We start from the raw sequence: 9889 nt of genomic DNA on the forward strand, positions 1-9889 counted from the left end.
AGGTATTGATGAAATTTCTTCTCACTCCGAACACCAAATGCTGAGACCTTCCTTTCTCCAAGTGGTGGAGTAGTTCCTCTCAGCTGGTGAAAGAGTACGAGAGGCATAACCGACAGGTCGTTCCGAACCATCTTTCCATCTTCAACGCTAACACTGCTCCTATTCATAAGGAGACGCATCACAACAGGATTTATGATGGTTTTTTTTCAGGGTCGTAGTGCACCAGCACTTCTGCTGACATCAAACAGCTCCTTAGCCGCTTTAAATGCCTTATCTTGCTGTTTCTCCCACTTCCATTGGCAGTTCTGTGATAATAATTCATGCAGGGAGACAACACATGTTCGGACAGGTTAGGTAGGAATCTTGTAAAACAAATCAGCAATTCTCAGTGTAAGCCTGTAGTTCTCTGTTACATGTGTTATGTGTGGAGGCATAACTCTGAATGGCCTTCACCTTATCAGGATATAGGATGTATTGCCGCCCCCCATCATCCGACACCTGTGTACCTTAGATAAATAGACCTCTTTTGCTAGGAAAATTACATTTCATCCGTTTTAAACCGCCCCCCATAGGCCCTCTGGATGCCAGACCCTTTAAGTACTTCACGTACATTTGACAATATATGCTCCGATTTATGTGTTGCACCTGAAACGCCAACGGATGTCAAACGATACGCACGAGGACTCTTTGATATTCCCTAGTAGGTATGTTCTCCTTCGTCCTTGGGAAAGATCCCCCATGGAGCATAAGCAACTCCTTATTGAATGGCTGTTTATAACAATATAAAACCACTTGTGAGTGTTTAATCGTTCACATAAGGTATAGATTCCTCTTCAAGCACTAATTGATGGTAAGCTTTGCTGATAACCATGTTTGGTGAATTCCCTTTACACCACTTTAAAAAAAAGACAAAAAAAAGAAAAAAAAAAAAAGAAGAGTAAAAAAAGTTGCGTATAAGTCATACTGTTTTTCGGAATCGGGACCAATGTCTATCTTCGACACCTCGTTTGACCGTTATTTTTGTAATCGCCCACAGAATTCGTACCGACTTATCTCTCCTTAACAATGAGGTAACAATAGGTTGCGGCTCCATCCGGAAAAAACTCAAGCAGGCTTGAACTGAGTACCCTCCTTGACCAACCCGATCAAGTTCCGACTCTATCTTCTCTCGTAGAGCGTATGGTACGTGGTCCTCTCGGTTGACAAATAACGTGGCTTGACATCAGGCTCAATATAGATGTGTGCTTTCACTCACTTTTCACTGTACCAAGTTCCTCTGTGAAAACCTTTTAAACTTGTGAAGGATATTTTTTCAACGCTGGGCCCTGGCACTTCAGGCTCTGATTTTGATAGTGTGAACTTTCTATGTCCAATCCATGCTTATTTTGTTAAGCCAGTCTCGACCCAATAGGCTTGGGCCATTCCCTTCCACTACGACTAGTGGTAGTCGTTCTGCTTGGCCTATGAATGATACATTCAACTTGGCCAACTCCCAAATAGGAATTTCCTCACCTGTATAAGTCTTAAGCCCGTTTCACTGACATTCCTAAATGCTACGGTGCGATTCCCTGCTGGTCCTCGACAGTAGCACGGACTTAGAAATAGTAGGCAGATCGCACCTGTTTCGGACCTCCATATGAACTGAGCGACCTCTACAATGTTTCATGTTCGCACAAGGTATCGGGTCTTTCGTACCCTTCGGATGAGACGAACAAATGGGGATTAAACCACCACCTCGTTGTCATCATCACAACTCATATAGTGTATGTGTGTTTCCGTTGAGCGATTCTTAATCCCCGAAACTGCTTAGGTGTGTCGTTTATGTGTTTTCTCATGCTTTTGTGTCTTTGACTTCCCATGATTCGGACATGTCTTGGCTATGTGTTCCTTTCTTACACAAGAAAAACATTCCGCATCCTGAAAAGATGCATTCAGCCCCTTGGGTGATTTAGCCCCTCACGATACCACACACCCCTGAGCATTCATATTTATGATCCATGTTTTTGACAATTTTAGCACCATGTTCATGCTGGCCTTTAGACCTGTTTACTAATCGTATGTATTTGGGTGTGTCGCTGGATTTAGGTTTTGTCTGTAGATCTTGCGACATTCTTACTAGCCTATTATCCTTGGCCGAGGCAGTGGTCCTGTGCCATTTTGAATGTCATTTGGCCCATTGATAACAGACGCCTCTGATTCCTGTCATCGATTACACACCACCAATACCAATCTGATCTCTGAGCATACTTTCAACGAGATGTCCCCAAAATTACAGTCCTTCTGTTATGCGAACTAATTTCCTGCTAAAATAGCTAAGTTAGCAAGACTGATTCGCCATTTTGTGCGGAATCTATTATGGAGAATTTGTTCCTTTGTACGATTTCTGAAGGTTTTCGGATGTTGATGGTTTTGTACGAGAGTTTTTCAGTTCATCAAATGTCTTATCGCCCGGTTTAGGCCGGGGCTACCAAACTGCTAATCAGTTTATACGTTTTTTGCCGCCACATACCGATAACAAAACTGACCTTTGTTTTCCTGCATCGGTAATCTATGTTGAGACTGCGAAGTAGTAATGTTCCTGAATCCGTTGCAACGTATTGGCTCCAGATCCTCCGTTTCACTTTTAAACTCGTCGATTTTGCCCAAAAGTCGCCATCCTGTTCTGTGTTAGTGTGTACCTTCGTCCACTTCCTCTTCGCCAATTGTAATAAACGATGATATGCCTCTGTGGGTTCATATGTTGTTTATTTCAAATACATAGTAACGTTACAGCAGCCAACCAAGGAGGGCTGGTCGGAAAGCAAGGTTATATCAAGGGAGATTAACTATGAATGTACAATTCAATTAAATTCGGTGCGGGACAGGTTTGCCTGTAAGTTCGATTATACACATACATATTACAACACCTATACAGTTCTTAGAGTACGTTGTAAAATAATTAAAAAAATGGTAACACATACACTTACAATAATAATAAACGTAACGAACACTACCATCTCCCTCTTCAGGTTCTCTTTTGTTGATAGGACTGTACATGTTTTCAATTCTCTTACACTCTACAGCGATACAGAAAACATATAAGGGATAAAGCTTATTTTAGTATAACGTATACATGCACATATTAAGTACCATATAACGAAATGATATATCCCGTATTCATGGACATACGTTCATAAGTAACATTTGAATTAGATTTAATGCTTTAACTAGTTTTCGTATTAAAATAAACACCAATGAAAGATGATTGTTTTAAATGCATTAAATCATGTGGGTTTACTTTATAAATAAACAGTAAGAATAAACTTACAGAAAAAAATACTGAATACATTGTCCCAGCGAATGACTGGGTCATTTGGTGCACTATTCTTAACTTGTGGAGAACAATCAAACGACATAAGTACAATAGTACTTACATGGTAAATCAGTAATGTCATATGCATTGTCATACACAATATCTGACATCTGTAGGACAGTAACTGGAATAAGAGAAGGAATAATTCATATTCCTCTATGCGACTTGATACGCAGCATCTTGCATACGTATATTGTAATAAGAACATAAGAAATGACCACAAACACTAGTATAATCTGCTTTAGTAGTTGATCATCGTTTATATCGGACATACATACACGAATGAAAACATGGAGAGTATGCACCAACCGACGTTGCTAGAACATCTAATAATGGCTGAAATAGGTTTTACGTTTTTGGCTAAACTGTTACTAATGACGAAACATAAGTAAGATGGTGTATATGTATAATCCTGTTTCATTACGTTACGATTGCCGGTGCGACCTACCTATGGTTTCGTCTGTTTTCACAATAGAGATGGCGCTTGAATCCTCGGTCAGATTGACATTTTTCGGCAGGTCGAGTTCTGATCTGGTATATAGGATGCAGTTTGATGAATTATAATTGTATTCAGCAATGAATACATTATCCGACGATATCAGATCCCCCTTACAGTGTCCAAGTGTCGTGTTTGACTGAATTGACAAGGATGTGGTATTGCCGATATTCTGTATTTTCATCCCATCAAACGATTCCGTAGACCTGGCTCCTATAACACACAATTGTTAAAACGAATTGACTCTAATAGTTGACTCTGTTGTGTATTAGAATGTGTTCAGAATTTGTTCAATTAGGAGTCGCTTACTGAAAAATTAAATTCTCAATTCCAAAATCGATGTTTCGACGGCTACACCAGGAGAAACCTTTGTTATGTTATGTTATTGTGACTATTATTGTAATTAAAAAAACCCACACAACAGCAAGAGTAAGAAAATATTTTAAGTAAACGTTGATAACGCGCACCTATATATAACCAATCTACAAAACAAAGAAACTGCTTTCATAACATCAACAGGAAAACAGGGCCATATGCTATCAAGTAAATCATCAAGCCATTTAAGTTTTTGAATGCTTAGGTAACAGGTCTTTCTGTTGAGTGATGTTTGCTTTGTCATTTGTTGGCAAATAGGCGTCCCAATATCACTCAATTCAGAGAAAGTTAAGAATTTTTCGTAAATAAATACTTACCAGCCATAGCAGCAGAATAACTTTTTACGATACAGTGAAGTAATAAATAGTTCGACTCACCGAGGTAATTTCGGCAAATGAACGGATCGCGGTCAAACAAGACGCCGCATACCAGGTATAGGCCATTAGCTCTGTGTTCACGGACATATTCATCAACAGACATTGGCGGTCACCAGCCGTGTTGTTGAGATAGGTCTTCCTTATGTGGTTCTTCACGGTATGATGACATTGGTCGCCGACGTACCAGACGCCATCTAAGTTAGGTTTTATTAGTCCAATCCATAGTGGGACGTTAATGATCCTATCGGAAAACAATGAACACATTGTGCAAACGGAGATATGATTTATGATATTTTAGACGGTAAATGAAAAAAAGACTTAAAGAATACTTTGTTTCAACGATTTTCAAACGTTTATTTCAAATATCAAAAGTTGGGATTTCAACTATGAAATTAGTGAGTAAGTTTATCACTCCCCGACTAAATGGTAAATGGAAATTTAAAGATAATCAGCATTTATCTTTAATATAACTTATACAGTATGTGCATGTTTTTAAACGGGAATTGATAGCTTAAAAGACTTAAATGATACTTTGTTTCAATGATTTTATTTCAAAAATCAAAAGTTGGGGTTTCAACCACGAATTTGTGAGCGAGTTTAGAGACTAAAATCATTTATTTTGTCAGAAATATATCATGTACGCTGTAATAAGAAATTTTAGAATTCATTCAATAGAAAAAAGACATTTAGGATGGAATATTCATAGATAATTGAAAAAAGTTCATCCTTACTTTGGATGATACTGATAAAGATGATTTCGGAGATGAGTAAATTTCTCGCCTGCATGAGATGCTGAAGAGATTGCCATGGTATATCCATGGGCGATATATACTTATGGAATGCGTCAAGCCAGGACGCATTAGCATTACCGACCACCATCTCTCGTCAGTTTTGTCCCCCATAGTAGCCTAAAACGTACGATAACCCAATATTCAATTTTCATATAAGTCTGTTTTGTTTAATATTTCGTTATAAAGACTGGTACCAAATCTGGCTTTTGTTTTGCATATTCAGAAACGCGTATAACAATGAAAATTGTTAAAGTTCTATGAATTGAAAATATCTATCAAACGATTGTTTTTATTGCTATAATTTAAATGGAATTATTCAAATAAAAAAAAACTTTTTATCACATACCAGTAACATTTAGCGTTGAGTTGATCATCAAAGGATTCCCCACTACAAAATGTGCTGTAAAACGAAAAATAAAAATAATGATACTTTGAAATCGGAAGAATTACGACATAAAACCTGAAATATATATACAACTTCATACCATGAAATTAAGCATTCTAGACGTCATTGCATGATAACAACTTGGAAACACAACATGCAAATACTAAATATCTTTATTATTGCAAAGTACACAAATACCGTGACATTATACATATATTGACTGTCTGAGAAAGGTGAGATTCCCCGAGGCCGAAGACCGAGGGAAATATCACTTTTCAAAAGTTTAACAATTTCTCGTATTAAGCTACAATATTTGTTTTGTGATATAAAATGATAAATTTTTGCTATTTGAAATAATTTTGAAGCGTGGACAGCGCAATGACTAAATAAAAACGTTCAGATAATCTTCATCCACGTATCCTCAGTAGGTACTTTTAGTACTTCGGTTATGCTTTTTCACAAAATAAACTTTGAATATACAGCTAGCCTACATTTAACGTGTGTTAAATAGCTTTCCTAATCCTAATGTTGTTTGCCATGTTTGATTTGGCTATTGTCCGATGATTGGCAATGTTCTATTTTGATTGGTTAAAAAAATGAAGAAGAGACGGGGAATTCCATGTGTCTATTTATAGCCAGGTTAATGTCAACCTCTGAACAGGTGTTCCTCGGTCTCAGGTTAAAATTTTATGATGTCAAATCTGTCCAAGCGGTTTAAGCAAAACGGCAAAACTCACAATAATATAACAAAAACATATATCTTATAGTTCAGCCATTTCACAGGTCATGATAAAGGTATTGTGATTTTACGTGTAACAAAAAGATATATCATATAGTTCAGCCATTTCACAGGTCATGATAAAGGTATTGTGATTTTACGTGTGATGATGACGTCACAAGTAAAACGTCGTAACACTGGCTCGGTAAACGGGAAACATTATAGACCTAGGACGCACTTTTTCTTTGGTCAATAAAAACATGCATCTACCGAATTAAAGATACAAAAATTATTTTATCATATTGGTTGTCTTTTTCTGTAAATATGAATGCAGTACATAAGAAGACAATTAAAGTGAATAGTCGGGCAAAGGAAACCAGTCTAAATGCGTTCTTTGGCCTTCCAAAAGTCATTGTATACCATAATGATGGTCAAGTTCTGCTTACGGTGTCCAGTTTTGACCATTGAAATTTTGGGGAAGCCCCGTGTAAATTTAGCACAGTTCTAAAATATAAATTCGCCAAAACTCTTTGAAAACGAGGCTGCGTGGAAATGTCAACATGGACATGTGTTTCTCAGTCGTGTCGGTTTCGTTTCGTGTGATAAACCACTAATGCGGTATGCAAATTGTTGTTTTGAGATGATACATTTGATGCAAATGAAGTATTCTTACATTAATGACAATGCTTTGTAATCATTTTTCGATAAAAGCATCTTGTACATGGAAATCGACACAAATATTCGGCCGATGCAGAGATGGGGCCCCGGCAAGGGGCAATTATTGCAGCATCGCATTCGTCGTATTTTACATCAACCGAATCATGAAGGTTAAATACAAATAATCGTGACATAATTTCCCATTTAAAACCCACACGAAAACGTTCCATAGAACGTCCATGCATGTAGCTGTCAAAGATGTGAAAATAAATTACTCTATACATAGATATTTTACAAGTACAATATATGTGTTTCAATTTAATTAAATTATCTATGTCTCTGGTTGTTTTTTTTTTTTTTTTGTAAACAATATTTGAGTTCTGGAGAGAGATGACATGAATGTCCAGCTGGAAGGAAAGAAACTTTTATGATGTATATGTATCGTACAATGTATGTATGTAAACGTACATTCCATGTAGCTGCTATAGAATTTACAACTAGGAAATTCTCTCAAACATTGATAATATTTAATTCTTCACATTCATGTAGGCCTATGCTGTGAGAATTAACACATCATATATATTTCCAGAAAACATATAGGCCTACATGTATGTTACTTTCCTTTTCTGTTGTTTCCTGTTCTTTTTTGTGCTCTGGAGAAAAAGATGATCGAGTTGAAGAAAAGTAATTAATTAAGAGAAATGTGTACCACAGTACTTTGTCTGTAGCCGAGGGGTTCTATACTGTTTTAATAGTCCAGTAATTAATAATTAAATTGAAAATTTCAAAATTAAGATGAAATTGTAAATTCCATTTTTGAATGAAGTGGTTCCCCTCCTTTGAGAGTACACAGTGTGTATACCCTTTTTGGTTTTTAGGAATAATACCTGAATAGGAACCTGAAATAACATGACAATCAATCAGGTATGTGTGTGTTGGGGGGGGCTAAAAGACAGAAGAATCATGAGGTTGGGAAGTTGTAACTTGAGTGGGGAGTTGAAATATAGAAGAAATAGCTACAGATAACTGGAAGTGGAAGGGTGCTTTATCATTGATCTGGTCATTGCATATTTGGGGTTTACATGGCTTTTTTTTGGTTATTTAGTCTCATTGATTTTGGAGCAACTTTGAATCCATATGGTACTGTATATCTTTCTTTTTTTCATGTGTAGCTATTTCTTCTGTATTTCACCCTCCGCCCAAGTCACAACTTCCCAATAGGTACCACTTTTTTGTTTAGAACTCAAATCAAAGACAGATGTACATAGTACTACATACTGCATTTTAGTCTATGTGTTTGTAATCACTGTTACTACAGTATTAATACATAAATGGTCTATGTACAAGTTACACATAGACAATAAATGTGAAAATTTGGTTCAGACAAAAAGATTTTTAACATTTCAGATAACTTGCTAGTTTTATGGTTTTATTTATATGTTGAGTCTACTCTCTTGTAAAGTAGAATTTAGAAATGCTAAGACAATGGTATCTATATTGCTATATGTAAAAAAATCCTTATATTTTAAAAGTAATTGAAAAGCTATCTCACAAGCCCTGACAAACAAATGGGCCGGCATATGGATGCAAGAATTATAATCACTGGATCTAGAGGACTAATATAAACAAATATTTCTACAAAGTTAAACAATGAAAAAGTATTGCATCATAATTTTATTTAATGATTACAGTTGAAAGGAACATTTAATAAATTAATACTGTTTAAATGTTCTGTTCATGATCTTCTAGGTCCATATTGGAAAAGTTTACTTTCAAGAGCACTCGTATCAACATTCTTCAGTCTTCATATGATGCTAATTGTATGTATATGTATACATACACTTGTATACAGGTCCAAGGGATGAACTTTCTGTATTCATGTCACTATGCATGCATGGTGCCTGAAAAAAAGAACCAACAATTTTTTATATCTGTTGAATATGACAAAAATTGAAATGATCAATTTCAAATATATATAAATGAATAAATGTAGGTTCATTCTACAGGTGTTTTTTTTCATTTTAGAGAAAAACATTTTATAAGTTTGTGAATGTGTCACTGATGCATTTGATAGAATCAAATATTGTTTCAAAAAAGATACAAAATTCATTATCTATAGTTCCAACAAAAATTCAGAATAATTATAAATGATACATGACTGCAGTACATTTCAACTCTGTAAATTTTGTCATATACACATGAACCAGGTACAGTTGTAATAAATATACAAACACTATTTATTATTATGACCAGAAATAATACTGTATGTGTCCTCCAAATATATCTAAAGAACAAGCTAAAACCTACATGTACATATGTATATGTGTATATCAGAACATATACAATACAATTTTACCAATTAACCTACAATGTAAATCCTATATACAATGTATGTGTATAACACTACCAGAACATGTACAAAACAAAAATTTACAAATTAAAAATCTATAAATATATACATCAGAACTGTATGAATTGACCGGTAGCATAATATTATAGATTAATTGAAACAAATCTTAGCTTGATAATGCACTCGCGGTTACATTCTAACTGTACATGCATTACAACGGTACATTTTATAAATATACAGGGCATTCATTACCCCTAAAGAGGCCCCACGAAAGAACCGCTATTTACCCCAGGGTTACGTTTTACGCGATTGGGGAACAGGTATGAAACATGTGACCATATGTGACCACTCATTTATGAAAAAATACTGCTAGGACTATTTACATAAT

General features: G+C 35.7%; 1 pseudogene; it reads right to left on the reverse strand.

Annotated features, from left to right (window-relative positions):
- Nucleotides 1-206: 206 nt before the first annotated feature.
- On the reverse strand, nt 207-5791 carry LOC138313810 (uncharacterized; annotated as a pseudogene).
- Between the last annotated feature and the right edge of the window lie 4098 nt (nt 5792-9889).

The sequence above is a fragment of the Argopecten irradians genome, unplaced genomic scaffold, assembly GCF_041381155.1.
Source record: "Argopecten irradians isolate NY unplaced genomic scaffold, Ai_NY scaffold_0943, whole genome shotgun sequence".
NCBI classification, from domain to species: Eukaryota; Metazoa; Mollusca; class Bivalvia; order Pectinida; family Pectinidae; genus Argopecten; species Argopecten irradians.